A 16,678-nucleotide genomic window follows, 5' to 3' on the forward strand; every position below is an offset into this window, starting at 1 on the left:
AGGTGGAGAGGAATTTGCCTGATTCTGTAAGTTAAAATACCAGCTGGAGCCGGGATGCTCTCGGGATTCTGCCCACCTCTTAGCCCCCCTTTCCTCAGCATCAGCTCCACTCCCAGACTAGCAGTGTCTGCCGAAGTTGTCTCTGATTGGCCCAGCCTGGGTTCTTTTTTTCTTTTTTAAAAATTTATTTATTTATTTATTTTTGGCTGCACTGGGTCTTCAGAGCTGTGGTCGGACTTTTCTCTAGTTGCAATGAGTGGGGGCTACTCCTTGTGGTTCCAGGGCTTCTCATCACAGTGGCTTCTCTTGTTGAAGAGCACGGATTCTAGAGTGTGGTGGCTTCAGTAGTGATGGCACAGAGGCTCAGTTTTCCCCAGGCATGTGGGATCTTCCAGAGCAGGGATCTAACCCACGTCCCCTGCACTGGCAGGCGGATGCTTGACCACTGGGCCACCAGTGAAGTCCCCAGCCTGGGTTCTGTGTCCAGTCCTAGGGCCTGGGCCAGGTGCCCCTACAGGAGCACATCAACAGAGAGGGTCGAAGAGTGCTCCCCTAAGGAAAGCCGAAAGGCTGCTGTCAGAAGGACAAGATGCAGGGCAGGAAAAATCTTGGATAACTGCTTCAGTCCATCGATACTGGTGCTCAGAGACTGACTCCTAGGTAGGTCCCAGGCATTTTTCAGACTTGGGCTGAGAGTTTGGATAAGACCTTGGGTGGCTGCAGTCATCCAGAGAGCAAAGCTGTCCTCAGAGGCATGGGGGCGGTGGGGTGGGTTCTTACTCACCAAGGTTAACCCTGCATGCACTGTTCTCCAGAGGAAGTGGGAATTTCCACATGGTAAGTTCCCTTCCCTGTACAGTGAATTGCTATCTTGGTGAGAAACCCGTGGGCCGCTGGTTGAGAAGAGAGGTCTTCTCTGAACGAGAGGGAATTTACCACCTTCCTCTCGATGGTGACAGGGCTGGGTGTGGATTGATTCATCTGCAGATGTATACATCTCTGTAGACACCATACTGCTGGCCTCTGCAAAATACATGCCTGGAGATCATTTCTGCCAGCCAGGATATGTCACCTTTGTCATAACCACTCTCTCCCCCCACCCCTGCACCCTGTGGGCCTGGAGTTCCCCAGTTGGAACCAGATGAGAGATCTCTGAGCCCAGGGATTGCAGAGGTGGGGCTGGGGGAGGGAGAGGGTGATAAGTTGTTTGGCAGCGGCCAAGGGCCTGGCCTGGGCCTCTCTCTCCTGGGCTGTCTCTTCCATCACTGAGTTTCTAACCTGAGCCTCCAAGGTCATGCCTATCTCATCTCGTGCCCAGGGTGCTCAGATTCCTCTTTCCCTTAAGCCCCCAGCCAGAGCTTAGAGCCCTGGTCATTGTTCCCGGAGCCCCATCCTCCCAGTGAGGGGATGGATGGAAGCCACACAGGTGCCATGGAATTATGGAGCTCTATGTGCTGCTTCCTTCTCTGAGATTTCTCCCCCACAGTTACCAGGCCCCACAGTCACCCCCGGAAGGCTTCAGCGCCCCATGATAGATGTTTGGCTCTTCTCTGCTCAAACATGGGCTCTTCCCCAGACCCAGAACTGCACGTCCACACTGAGCACCTGCGTGATCAGCAGCTGAGCAGGAAGGAGAAAGGCCAATCCTCCCCCTGGCACCAAGGGGTTTTGCGGGTTGACCAGACTTGACACCTGGTTCCGTGGAGTTCTTAGCCAGCATGGGGTCACCAGGGAAAATTGCCCTGATCTTGTCAACAGGTCATTTGACCTCCAACAGAGCCTCAGGATGTTAAATTATGGGTAAGTGAAATTTTTATGAGACAAGGTGGAGACTCTGAGAGTGAAAAAGATTTTCAACACTTATAGAAGAAGCCAGACATTCTCCCAATATTTCGCTTTCTACAGGTTCATTTCTATCAACATACAGATGAGACTGTTCTTTTCTTCATCTTTTATAGAGAAAGCTTTCTCTATAAAAGCTATACATTTATAGCTGTAACTTTATAAGAGAGTCACTTTATAGGAAAGAAACCTGTTGGACACCATTTTCACCGAGTGATGATGGTCACAGCACGTGATAAGCCAACATGATAAGTCACATTGCTATCATACACACAAACGATCTAATCAAAAGGGCGCTTTGTCACTGGAATGTTCTTCCTTAAAGCCCATAACCCCAGTTGAATCGTAGAAAACCTTGCTGTGCTGTGCTTAGCCTCTCAGTCGTGTCTAACTCCTTGCGATCCCATGGACTGTAACCCGCCAGGCTCTTTTGTCCATGGGATTTCTCAGGCAAGAATACAGGAGTGGGTTGCCATTTCCTCCTCCAGGGAATCTTCCTGACCCAGGGATTGAACCCGTGTCTCCTGCATTGGTGGGTAGATTCTTTATCACTGAACCACCTGGGAAACCCTGTTGATGCCACACCAAAGTTAATTTCTTAGCTTTGACAAGTATACCATGGCTTTGTAAGATGATAACATTAGGGAAAGCTGGGCCAACAGTATACCAGAGCACTCTGTAAACAAACAAACAAACCTTCCTGGCAGTATCAAGCGTTTGGTAACTGTGTGGAGCAACTGGAACTTACACATCGCTGATTAGAATGTAAAACTAAATAGTCATTTTGGAAGACATTTTGGTAATTTTTTAATAAAATTAAACATACATTATGATATGACCCAGCAATTCTATTCCTAGATTTCTATCCAATAAAAGTGAAATTCGTGTCCAAACCAAGACTTACATGCAAATATTCATCCTATCTTTAATCACAATAGCCAAAAACTGGAAACAATACAAATGTCCAACAGCAAGTGAATGGAAAGTCAAGTGTGATATATCCATACAATGGAATGCCACTTAACGCTATAAAAGATGTTATGTCTCAAAAACATGCTGAACAAAAGAAGCCAGACTCAGGAGTATACCCTGGATGATTTAACTTGTATGAAATTCTAGAAAGGGCAAAACTAATCTCAGTAACAGAAAGCTGATCAGTGGTGGCTCCCCTGGTGGCTCAGTGGTAAAGATCCGCCTGCCGGTGCAGGAGACACGGGCTCGATTTCTGATCTGGGAAGATCTCACATGCCGTGGAACAATTAAGCCCGTCCGCCACAACTACTGAGCCTGTGCTCTAGAGCCTGGGAGATACAAACTACTGAGCCTGTGCGCAGCAGCTACTGAAGCCTGTGCGCCCCAGAGCCTGTGCTCTGCAACGAGAGAAGCCACCACAGTGAGAAGCCTGCACCACCACTGGAGAGTAACCTCCGCTTATTGAAACTAGGGGAAAGTCCACGCGGCAAGAAAGACCCAGCATAGCCAAAAATGAGCAAATAAAGTTACTAAAAAGAAAAAGGAGGCAGATCAGTGGTGCTGGGGATTGGGGCAGTGATGGTGAGAGGGATTATAAAGGGGCACGAGGGAATTTTGAGGGGGTGATGGAAGTGTTAGATCTCTTTGTTGCAGTGGTCACATGGATACATATATCTGTCAAAACTCATTGAACCATATACTTCAAATGTAAATACTTAAGTGTAAATTATGCCTCAATAAACTTTTTTTTTTTTTTTTTTTTTTTTGGCTGTGCCACACATCTTATAGGATCTTAGTTCCCTGACCAGGGACTGAACCCTGCCCCTGGTGTTGAAGGCCCTCAGTCCTAACCACTGGACCGTCAGCGAGTTCCCTGAAGTTGATTTTTAAAAGAAGCTTTCTCTTGACCACATTTACCCTTCCAGCTACCCTTCTGCAAGACTTCTGAAGGTGTTTGTACTCAGTGTCTCCAATTCTGTCCCTCGTAGTCTCTCTTAAGTCTATACACCAGTCATGCTTCTGCTCCCTGGAAACTGCTCTCTATGAATGCGGTGACCTCCATGTTGCTAAATCCAGTGGTCAAATCTCATTTCTCAGTGACATCTTACTTGACTGTCAGGAGCATTCTACACAGTTCACACCTTTTTCCTTGAAGCACTTTTTCCCTCTGGATTCCAGGACGTGCCAGTCTCTTAGTTTTCCTCCTACCTCACTCCTCCTCAATCTCCTTTGCTGATTCTCCTTATCTTCTGAACCTTTTAACGTTGAGGTGTCTTGGGATATTCTTCTCTGTACTCACTCTTCAGATGGTCTCCTTGAGTCTCAAGGCTTTAAACTCCACCCATATGCTGAGAAATCCAAATCTGTGTCGGCAGTCCTGATCTTTCTCCAAATTCTAGACTCATCATTTTAACTGCCTACTTGATATTTCTATTCGGATGCTGAACAGACATGTCAAATTCAACATCTTCAAAACTAAACTCTGGGTCTTCTCACATAAAACTGCCCATGTACAGCCTTTCCTACCTCTGTGGATGGCCTTGATATCTAATCTTTTGCTTGAATAAAAAACCCAGGAATCACCCTTGACTCTTCCTCCTCCCATTGACTCTACATTGAAAACATAATCTGTCTATTCTTCATCAAGTTTGTTGCTACTACCCTGGTCCAAGCACCATCACCTTTCATCTGGACTGCTGAAGTAGACTCCTAACCCTCCTGCCTCCACTCCTGGCTTCCTCTACTCTCTTCTCAATGCAGCAACCAGAGGGACCCTGTTGAAATTTAAGTCAGAGCAATGTTATTCAAGGCTTCCCTGACAGCTCAGTTGGTAAAGAATCTGCCTGCAATGCAGGAGACCCTGGTTTGATTCCTGGGTTGGGAAGACCCACTGGAGAAGGGAAAGGCTACCCACTCCAGTATTCTTGGGCTTCCCTCATGGGTCAGCTGGTAAAGAATCCACCTGCAATGCAGGAGACCTGGGTTCAGTCCCTGGGTTGGGAAGATCCCCTGGAGAAGGGAAAGGCTACCCACTCCAGTATTCTGGCCTGGAGAATTCCATGGATTGTATAGTCCATGGGGTTGCAAAGAGTCGGACACGACCGAGTGACTTTCGCTTAACTTAATGCTATTCAAAATTCTATCATGATTGTCTCAGAATAAAAGCCAGTGTCCTTGGAAATGACCTGCAAGGCTTTGCCTGATCTGCCCCACCGGCTTATCCTGTGATTTCATCTAATACGCTCCCTCTTGCCCATTCCTCTCCAGGCACGTTGTTTGTGTGTTTAGCTATTTCTTGAACATGCCCTGCCCACCTCAGGGTCTTTGCTCTAGCTGTGTTGTCTGGATGCTCTAGTGGCCAACGTCCTTGTCTCCTTCAAATCTTTGCATACGGATTTGTTCAAACCTCACCTTCTCAAGGAGACCTGCTCTGACCATGACATTTAATACTGCAACCCGCCCCATCCCCAGCACTTATTTCCTTACTTTGCTCTATTTTTTCCTTTGTTTCCACAGCACTTACGACTTTCTAATATACTCTTCGATCTGTTCACCTATTTTGTTTCCTTCTTATTGCCTGTCTACTCAAGGGCAGGGATCTGTTTTGTTCACTGCTGTATCCCAAAGTCCTGGAACAGGGCCTGCCACATAGAAGCCGCCCCATAAATGCTTGTTGGGTAAATTAATGACGTTTCTCCAGAGGAAGCAAACCTCCTACCCCAGACTTATCCACTCAGATCTGACCAGGCTGAATCAAGAGACTGCAAGGAAAAGATGGGTCTGGGGGATCCCAGGCCATGTTAGGACTGAGAAAATTGAGGGAGGCTCCGGACTCCTCCTGTTTTCGGTTGTGCCCTAAGATCTCAGATCGAGTAGCACCTTGTTGGGGCTGCTGCTGAGTTCTCAGAGCCACTGCCCACTTCCTAGGACCGTATCTCCTGGGAACCTTCCCAGGATCAGAGACATTTGTGTATAACAGCATAGGGCTGGAGGAGAAGGGGACGGCAGAGGATGAGATGGTTGGATGGCATCACTGACTCGATGGACATGAGTTTGAGCAGACTCTGGGAGTTGGTGATGGACAGGGAAGCCTGGCATGCTGCAGTCCATGGGGTTGCAAAGAGTCAGACACGACTGAGCGACTGAACTGTACTGAACAATCCAGCGCTGTAGCCCAGTGTGGATACTGAGTACTTGAAATGTGGCCGGTCCAGATAGATGGGTGTTGAAAGGGTAAAATTTCAAAGACTTAGGGCAAAACAGAATGTGACAAGGCTCATTAATATTTTTTAATATTGATTCCATCTTACTTTTTGAGATATACTGCATTAAATAAAATATACTATAAAAATTAAGTTCACCTGTTTCTTATTACTTATCAAAAGTATGGTTACTAGAAGATTTAAAATTCCTTCAGTGTCTTGCACTGGGTTTCTATGGGAGAGCCTGATCTGTGAGGAAAAACTGCTGATGTCTAGAAGTCAAATCCCACGAGCTTGAAAATCCACATTTCCTAAATGCAAGCTGATGGTCCCTTTATTTCGAGTCATCTAGAGATACAGCAGGATTCCATTAACACAAAGGCCCCTTCAGGATTTGACTACTTGGGTTAATGGGGACTTTTGAAGAAGCTTGGCTTTGTTTTCATTCTTCTACCATCTGGCAATGCTTTGCCTGAGGGGCCAAAAGCCCTCCCAGAGACGGACTTGGCCTCCCCCTTGGTTCCTCAGGTGGTTATTGAATTGCCACACGTCCAGGAATCAGGCAGAATGGGAGAGCACTGGAAGATAGAGGGCGGGCTCCCAGTCCTGTCCCGGAGCCCCTGCCCTGACCAGGTGGCTTGGCGGGAAACCGCTGTGCCCGGGGCAGTGTCGAGGCCAAGGTGGCCCCACTTATGCTTGCAGGATGGTGGGCACTGGGGGCTGACCTGCTTGGGCACCCAGGCCAGCAGGTACTTGCGGCCCAGGTCTTAGGCCAAAAGAAAGGGCTCTGGGTATCAGCATGAATACAAGGGACCTGGTGCTGCTGGGAACTGAGTCTGAGATGGAAATATGAGCCTGTGAGCAAGGGTCAGGAAAGACCAGCTCCCACAGCCTGGGGACATTGTGGAGGCCCGGCCCCAGAAAGGGGTGCCCCAAAATGGGGTCAGGGTGACAAGGAAGACAGAATGAGGGGCTCAGTGTCCTGGGGACCTGGCACCAGGTGGACGCAAGGATGGAAGGAGGGGCTGGGTTAGGGAGACTTTCTCATGTCTTCCAAAAATCTGTGAAAGTGAAAGAAAGTGAAGTTGCTCTGTTGTGTCTGACTCTTTGTGACCCCATGGACTGGAGCCTACTAGGCTCCTCCGTTCGTGGAATTTTCCAGGCAAGAATACTAGAGTGAGTTGCCATTTTCTTCTCCAGGGGATCTTCCCGGCCCAGGGATTGAACCCGGGTCTTCTGCATTGCAGGCAGACACTTTACCATCTGAGCCACCTGGGAAGGCCCACCCCCCTGCCGGCTGTAATTTTTTTTTTTTATATTGTTTTTGTATATTTTGTTTTTTATATAATTTTGTTTTTATATATTGTTTTTATATAATTGGAGAGAGAGGAGTGAGGAAAGATGGTCAAGGAAAGGCAACGTTTCTTGGACACTTGGCCTTGTATATAAGCAATCTGCCCCCAGCCTTGCCTGGCTGTGGTCATTCCCCCCTGACCCAGGGCTGGGGATCTGGACTGGGAATTATCCTCTTCAGTTTCTCATGAAAAGCAAAATAGGATTTCATCCTCTATTTATTCCCTCTTTCTCACTGTGCCAACGGTAGGCTAAAAAAGAGAAAAGGATATGAAGAGCAGAAAAGGATTCACAAGAGATTGTAAGGCTGGAAAGTGTGTAAGAAAGGAAAACAAGATAATGAGATGTTGTTTATAATTTGCTTTAACAGCAACTCAGAAACGCAGGTCAACCACTTACGAGAGGGAAGTGGGCTGCTTTGTGTGAGATACTCCAGGGATGGACTGGCAGGAGGCGATTTAGGGTGGGACCAGGGAAACCATGTCCCCAGCCAATCCCCCACTGGGTTACGGGGTCTCCTCAGTGGAGAGAGGTTGCTGGGGGTCTTGCCCAAAGCCCAGAGGAGCAGGGGCTGCCGGTGGCCAAGACCAGGGTGAAGGGCCCCCTCTTGGAGCTCTTCTTCCATCCTCAAATCACTGTCCGCCCGTGAATGCACTTTCATCAGCTGCAAACTGTATTTATGGTTTCTTGGAATTTTCCGAATGAAGTAACTATTTTCTCCAGACCGTTTTCTTCTCAACTGAAATCGGATCCCCACTGTCCATGGAGACAAACAAAACAGCATGACATCACCCACCAGGGAGTGGTCACTTCAGACGCAGTAGCAGCTTCTTATTCAACATCAGATGGATGTGATTTGCCTTAGGGAGGTCTTCGCATCCTGCCCTGCCAGAGGAAGAAATGGTCCCCTGAGCTTGCCTTGAGGAGCCGGGAGGAAGGGGGGAGGCAGGTGCACAAGGCAGGCTGCAGGGCGGGCCTGGACAGGCAGGGCCTGGCAGAGAGATCGCCCTGCTTCCTCTCTAACTGCAGAGATGCTGCTGGGGAAGTCATCACGGGATTCGCCCCACCTGCCAGGGACACCAGGTCGTGTCCCTCCTCTTTCAGAGTCCAATGCTCAGGGGACGGCAGCTGGGCGCAGAGAACACTGACCTGGATTCAGCTTCTGTTTTGCCTTGCAGAGTTTCTGAGCCTATTTCCCCCCTCTGAAAAGGTGGGGAGGGTAAAAAAAACCAAAATCCCCGTTCTGCTCCCCTACAGGGATGCTCTTGGACCGAACGAGAGAGGATGAATCTGGAAAGCAGAAGGCATATTGCCCTGTTCTTGCCCTCAGATCTCTCAACACTCACACGGTGGTGAGCTGTAGCTGGCGGGATTGGCAGGGGCACGGATCCACGTCCTCTTGAGCTGATAATGAAGGTATTATTTAATGAAAGCTCAAAGAAGAGCGGGAGGCTGACCGGTCGCTTGGTCACTCCGGCACCCGGTCACTCACCGCTTGAGGGCCTGACCAGTCACCGGAGAACAGAGGTAGTCCTGTCTCTCCGCCCGCAAAAGCTTTTTAAAGTATAGCTCCGGGCTGCCACAGTTCTAGGTAGCAGTTGGCCTAAAGGGGAAGCAATCACATAATTATGCTAACGACTGAAGAGTTATTGCCCACCAGGCCCTGGGCTGAGCCGCTCACAGGCACTGTCTCCTTCAGCCTCCGGTTAGGGTTACTATTCTCAGCTAACAGATGAATGGGGCAGGGAAAGGGGGACAGTAACCTGTCCGAGGCCACTCCAAGCTAATTGTGGGCTTAGGATCCAAACCAGGGCTGTCTGACTTCAAGGCCACCATACCATTCTGTCTCCTGGTCACACACAGAAGCTGTCTGTGGAAAGCGGTGCTTTATTTTGTTTTCATGTGAAGCTGGGAAATGGTCAGGCAGGGAGACCAAGTTGGGTGTGTGTGTTTCCCTTGGGTGCCGAGGGTGGGGGCACCTCCCTCCTTTCATATCCATCGTTGCCCCTCAGAAGCACCATGTTGACCTTCTATAACAACTTAATTTATCCAGAAATCAGGAAATGTCTGCACATGCTCTAAAAGGCTGACATTAAAAATAAGTTGACAATCCATATTTATCCCACTGCTGAGAATGCATGAGCAGTTGGAAGCCAGTCAATCCTAAAGGAAATCAACCTGAATATTCATTGGAAGGATGGAAGCTGAAGCTGAAGCTCCAGTACTTTGACCACCTAATAATATGAAGAGCCGACTCACTGAAAAAACCCTGATGCTGGGAAAGATTGAAGGCAGGAGGAGAAGATGAGATGGTTGGATGGCCTCACTGACTGAACAGACATGAGTTTGAGCAAACTCAGGGAGACAGTGAAGGACAGGGGAGCCTGGTGTGCTGCAGTTCATGAGTCTCAAAGAATTGAACATGACTTAGCGACTGAACAACAACAAAGCCAGTGAACCAGTGTCAGGCCACTGTCTGGGTCATTAGGACTCCATTTAAGACAATAAAGAATTTCAATTAGCAGGAGAAAAAAGGTTCAGCCACATAATTTTAGAACAGGAATAGTTTCTTTCTAAAAAGAATAATCCTCTTGATTTAACAGAAGTTGTATTCCCTGTAGTCAAGAGGTTGACTTCCCTGGCAGTCCAGTGGTTAAGGCTCCACCTTCTGATGCAAGGGACATAGGCTTGATCCCTGGTCAGGGAACTAAGATACTGTGTGCCATGTGGCACAGCTGGAGGGAAAAAAAAAAAAAAAAAAAAGCTGTGTTTTGAGCAGGATCAGATGTTTAGCTTGCAGCAAGAGAATCGTGATTTTGGAGAGTGGGAGGTCCCTTCTACTCATGGCTTTCTTTGAGTGAGGGCCAGAGAACAAGATCATTACTTGCCTTCTGAGTCTCAATCTCTCTTCCAACTATACCTCAAGATGTGGGCAGGGCAGTCCTTAGCAAAGTCTAAGGTTTATCAGAAGGGAAATAAAAGAGCATTGCTTCCTTGCATTGGAGGCTGGGGCTGCCACTTTCTATAATGGGAATTTCAGAATGGCTGAAGGTTAATGAAGCATCTAATGTGTTCCCATTTCAGACTAACACATGTATTTTGAAGATCCTAAGAAGTATAGGAAGTACAGTATAGAAGTATAGGGTTTCTAGGCTCAGCCATTAAAACATGTTTGTAATTAGGCAAGATGATGTCTTGACAGCGCCAATGTCATCACAGATACAAAAACCAGGAGAGAAAAGTCTTCTGCTTCCTAAACAGAAACCAAGCTCAATTAGAATGAAAACATAAGCTTCGACATTCTCATTTCCAAGTTACAATCAAGAGTACTTTTTTTTTTTTTTTTCAAGAGTACTTCTAACAGAGGAATCCCTTATAAAGAATTTAGCAAATGTGGTCACCAACATCTGGATCTTTTCTCACAGAACTCAGTGGAAATCACCCTCTTGAGTCTTACAGGGTGTGCATTTGAAATTTTAAAATGTCACAGTTGGTTATAAAGGTACTTCCTTTCCCAGTGTATACTTGAGATGGGACAGTTCAGAGGTTATGAGCAGAGATATTTCCCTTCTCCCTCTCAGTGGAGAGGTCTCTGGATTCAACCGACAGCTGAAAGGCTCTTTCACCAAGGAGGAGCTACCAGAGCAATGAGATGATGCATGGAAGGTTCTATAAGGCCACTGATATGAAAAATAATGGATGGGGTTGCACTTAATAAAGCAGTTGTTAAAGCTGCCTCACCAAGTCAGAAACTGCATAATACTGTATAGATCATTTCCTCATAAAAAGTCAGTCAATAAATCACAGAATTTATTCTGCTGAGAGAAAAGAAGAAGTAACTTGTATTGAGTCCCTATAAAGTACTAGGTACTTTCAGATGTGGTAACTCAATAGGAGAAGCAAAATGTTCTAATGGCTACACGCAAAATCACTGGAATTAGATTCTTGCTTTGGTTTACTCTATGACCTTAGGAGACATACTTCACTTTTTATTAAGCCTTGTTTTCTTTAATGGGGATAACAACAGTATCAACACTTGTAGGGTCTAGTATACATGCAAACACACAGTACTCAAATAAGACAGTTTTATTATTCCTTTAATTTTAAGTATCTTGGGGAGGGTATTATTTCTTACAGATAAAGAAAGACAGAGACGCAAAAAACCCAAATTATTTGAGCAAGGTCAGTCCATATTAAGCAGTTTTGTCCAAGAAATTCTCCAGGCAAGAACACTGGAGTGGGTTGCCATTCCCTTCTCCAGGGGATCTTCCCCACCTAGGGATCAAACCTGGGTTCTCCGGCATTGCAGGTGGATTCTTTACTGTCTGAGCCACCAAGGGAGCCCTAGGTAGAGCTGGGATCTTGTAACTCCAAGTCTGTATGTTTTCCAATATAACCATAGCCTGCACCATCTGATCCAAACTGGAACTTAGACTAACAAATGAAGTTGGTGAAATGCAGAACTGATAATCTGATTAAATGTCTCCCTTCCCCAAATCAGGGGCTCTATTGAAGTAAGGGAGAATCATCTAGAACTAAACTTACAGAGTAAGAATTTAGGGATCCATATATTTTATTTTCTTCTAAATTTGAGTCAGAGTCTAAAAGAACAGCATGTGCTGATGGAATTGTACTAACTAGGACTATCTACAGTAAGTTACAGCTTTTGGACAGTTTTCTGTGCCAGTGACCTAGAAACTATTTCAAAACCTATTTTTGTTTCTTAGGGGCTGAAATTTCAGTAAAACAGTCCAGCCAACTGTGACCCAGAGTCTTCAAATTTAGAAGTTAATCTCCAAAGAAAGGGAATATTAATTTTTATTGTGACAAAGAATAACCTTCTGATAGCCCAATTATAAGAAGAAATAACTAACTCTGCAATGCCACACTTTCAAATACTTGCAATTTATAGCATGAAGATGCAAGAGAATTAGGCTAGCAATTATCCTTGAACCTCCAAAGAGGAATTTGGCTATGGACACACATACGGAGTAAGCATTCTGCAACACTAATATTGCATACCATATCATTTTTCAAGGGATACAACTTTAAAAAGAGAAAAAGAAAACAGTTGAAATTTGCTGAAATATATTTACTCATAAAACAAATATATGTATACATTAATTTGCAATGATTCTGGCAAATAAGAAAATTACTCACTTATGTTTTTTAAATCTCAGGAGTATACTTACTATTGCACATTTCAGGCTGGAATTATCCTTGGTCAGTCAGTGCTTACTATTAAGTTGATCCTTAGACTAATTGAACATGAAAATATAACTCAGAATTAAAACAAAACAAAGGGCTTCCCTAGTGACTTAGATGGTAAAGAATCTGTCTGCAGTGCAGGAGACCCAAGTTTGATCCCTGGGTTGGGAAGATCTGGAGAAGGGTATGGCAACCCACTCCAGTATTCTTGCCTGGAGAATCCCATGGACTGAAGAGCCTGGCGGGCTACAGTCCATGGGGTCACAAAGAGTTGACATGACTGTGTGACTAACACTTTCAGAAAACCAAACCAAACCTTTAGAGAAAAGAAAAGGGGAGAAGAATCTAGGCAATATCCCTAAAAAGAGTGATTCCTAAGCAGATACAGTGACAGCGTAATCCCGGTGTGAGTTCTTCTATCTTCACACATTTTTCATTTTAGAAATGCTTCCAAAGATGGGGGAAAGGACACAAAGGAACACACGTTGAAGAGCTCAGTTAACACCTGCAAGACATCTCTGACACATTAGGGAACCAGGTACTGAAGAGCCTTGTCGAACACCATCAAGCAGGGCATTTTACAGCTCCAGGGCTTGAGTTTACAAATGGTCCTGCAACCACTGATCTCCTAACTTGAATGAAAAGCATGCAGCAGACAGCAGCATTGAAGACATCGTTGTTCCAATAAGAAACTGTGGATTACCAGTGATAAAGTGGTATTTTGGAAACTTCTGTTCACCTTTCTCACAGCATCTCCACAGTGTAAAACACTTCATAGGCTTCCCAGGTGGTGCAAGTGGTAAGGAACCCGTCTGCCAATGCAGGATACGTAAGAGATGTGGGTTTCATCCCTCCAGGTTTGACCCCTGAAGGAGGGCATAGCAACCCACTCCAGTATTCTTGCCTAGAGGATCCCATGGGCAGAGGAGCCTGGCAGGCTACACTCCATAACGTTGCAAAGAGTCAGACATAACTGAAGGGACTTAGCACACACACAAAACACTGTATAGATAAAGTCCATCATTTGATGCGGATCTTTTTTTGGTTTGTTTGTTTTTAGAAGTAAAAAGATTTCTCACTTAAAATGTTTGTCAGGGGAAGATGATAGTTGGACTTCCCTGGTGGTCCAGTGGTTAAGAATCCACAAAGCAAGTATCCTCCAATTAAAAAAAAAAAAAAGAATCTGCCTGCCAGTGCAGAGGACGTGGGTTTGATCCCTGGTCTGGGAAGATTTCACATTCTATGGGGCAGCTAAGCCCGTGTGCCACAAATACTGAGCCTGCACTCTAGAGCCCACGCTCTACCACAAGAGAAGCCGCTGCAACGAGAAGTCCGCACTGTAACTAGAGAGTAGCCCCCCCACCACTTGCTGCAACCAGAGAAAGCCCATGCGCAGCCAAAAATAAAAATAACACCCTGGGCTTATGACAGTATCAGCCTACAAGAGCAGGCTGATTTTGGTTAATATTGTCAATATTTTGGTTAATATTGTTTTGGTTAATTATTAAAATACACAGAACACAATGTGAAGCTTATCTTTATGCATCTAGCATCAAATACTTTTTTAAAATCAACTTTTATTGAAGTATAGTTGATTTATGATGCGTTAGTTTCTGCTGTATGGCAAAGTTAATCAGTTATACATATTATCTGTCCACTCTTTTTTAGATTCTAAATAGAATGGAATTTGGGTCATAGATCATTACAGAGTACTGAGTAGAGCTCCCTGTGCTATACAGTCGGTTCTTATTAGCTATCTATGTTATTAATGGATATAGTAGGGTGTATACGTCAATCACAATCTCCCAGTTTATCCCTCCCTTCACCCTCCCCCTTGGTAACCATAAGTTCGCTTCTACATCTGTGACTCTATTTCTGTTTTATAAATAGCTTCATTCATACCATTTTTAAGATTCCACATATAATTGATACCATATATGTCTTTCTCTGTCCAACTTATTTTACTCAGTATGACAATCTCTGGGTCCATGCACATGTTGCTGCAAATGGCATTATTTCATTCTTTTTATGGCTGAGTGCTATTCCATTGTGTGTATGCATGTATATGTGTATATATATGTGGTTGGCACAGTGGTAAAGAATCCGCTTGCCAATGCAGGAGACACAGGAGACATGGGTTCAATCCCTGGGTCAGGAAGACTCCCTGGAGAAAGAAAGGTAACCCACTCCGGTGTTCTTGCCTAGAGAATTCCATGGACAGAGGGGCTTGGGGGGCTGCAGTCCATGGGGTCACAAAGAGTTGGACATGACTGAGTATGCACACGCACGCATGCACATGCATGCACGACACACACACATATATACACTTTTTCTTTTTTATCCACTCCTCTGTCCATGGACATTTAGGTTGCTTCCACATCCTGGCTATTGTAAATAGTACTGCAATGAACATTGAAGTACATGTGTCTTTTCGAATTATGGTTTTCTCTGGATACATATTCAGGAGTGAAATTGCTGGATCATACGCTAGGTCTGTTTCTAGTTCTTTAAAGAACCTCCATACTGTTCTCCATAGTGGCTGTACCAATTTCCATCCCCACCAACGTGTAGGAGGGTTCCCTTTCCCCCATACTCTCTCCAGCATTTATTGTTTGTAGATTTTTTGATGATGGCCATTCTGACCAATGTGAGGTGATACCTCATTGTAATTTTTATTTGCATTTATTTGATAATTACAGATGTTGAGCATCTTTTCATATGCCTCTTGGCCATTTGTATGTCTTCTTTGGAGAAATGTCTGTTTAGATCTTCTGCTCATTTTTTGATTGGGTTGTTTAATAGTGAGATGCATGAGCTGTTGGTATATTTTGGAGATTAATATCACTTCATTTGCAAATACTTTCTCCCACTCGGTGGGTTGTCTTTCCATTTTATTTATGATTTCCTTCACTGTGCAAAGTTTAAGTTTAATTAGGTCCCATTTGTTTATTTTTGTTTTTACTTTCATTACTTTAGGCTGCTGCTGCTGCTAAGTTGCTTCAGTTGTGTCCAACTCTGTGCTACCCCATAGACGGCAGCCCACCAGGCTCCCCCGCCCCTGGGATTCTCCAGGCAAGAACACTGGAGTGGGTTGCCATTTCCTTCTCCAATGCATGAAAGTGAAAAGTGAAAGTGAAGTCGCTCAGTCATGTCCGACTTTTAGCGACCCCATGGACTGCAGCCCACCAGGCTCCTCTGTCCCTGGGGTTTTCCAGGCAAGAGTACTGGAGTGGGGTGCCACTGCCTTCTCCGATTACTCTAGGAGGTGGATCAAAAAAGATCTTGCTGTAATTTATTTCAGAGCATTCTGCCTCTCTTTTCCTTTAAGAGTTCTGTAGTGTCGGGTCTTACATTTAGGTCTTTAATTCATTTTGAGGTTATTTTCGTGTGTGGTGACAGAGAATGCTCTAACGTGTATTTTTAAACAACATTAGAATGGTCTGTGGCGGGTGTGGGGATGGAGACCGCAAGAGTAAGGGATGGTGTACTTGAGCTAAGAGTGGTAAAGTGGGTTCTCACAGCAGTTCTGCCCTTCACACCTGAGGGACCACAGTCACTGAGTCCTTCCTCATCTTTTACCCTCCCTAGATGACTTCTAATGGCACACTGTCTCTAAAATTCTTAGTATTTATTAAAGTTTATTTTTCAGGCTTCATTCAAATGATTCATGAAAATGCTAGAATAGAACTAGGACACTGGACTTCCAGGGTTTAGACTACTTACTACCTGCTTATTCAGCGGAACTCAAATACTTTTTGGAACAGAGACATGTAAAGAAGGTAAACACAATGCAGCAATGCCAAAAACCATAATTGCATTCTGAATAGGAGGCAACAAACTATTTTTCCAATTGCAAAAGGTCAATACATTTAATGCCATTAGTTTCCGGAAAATGACAGGTAATTTTGTGGTAGTTCTATCAATCCAAACTAATAACTGCCTAATTAACAACCATCCCCTATTATGATCCAAAAGTGACGGAGGGCTTAAATAATACAGAATAGCATAAATTCAAAGTGAACATTTAGAATAGGAAATAAAACTAAAGATGAGGCTATAAAATGAATCAGGAATGTGGTCCTAATAAATCACCATAATGA

The 16,678-nt window shown here is 45.0% G+C and overlaps 1 protein-coding gene and 1 non-coding gene across 2 annotated transcripts in view; both read right to left on the reverse strand.

Moving 5' to 3' along the window:
- The window catches only part of ANKRD46 (ankyrin repeat domain 46), a 92,458-nt gene that overhangs the window by 31,603 nt on the left and 44,177 nt on the right, over positions 1-16,678 (reverse strand). The window lies entirely within an intron of this gene.
- TRNAC-GCA (transfer RNA cysteine (anticodon GCA)) lies at positions 7,224-7,295 on the reverse strand. The gene has a single exon. It is a non-coding gene; the product is annotated as a tRNA-Cys (tRNA).

This window comes from Bos mutus, chromosome 14 (assembly GCF_027580195.1).
Source record: "Bos mutus isolate GX-2022 chromosome 14, NWIPB_WYAK_1.1, whole genome shotgun sequence".
NCBI classification, from domain to species: Eukaryota; Metazoa; Chordata; class Mammalia; order Artiodactyla; family Bovidae; genus Bos; species Bos mutus.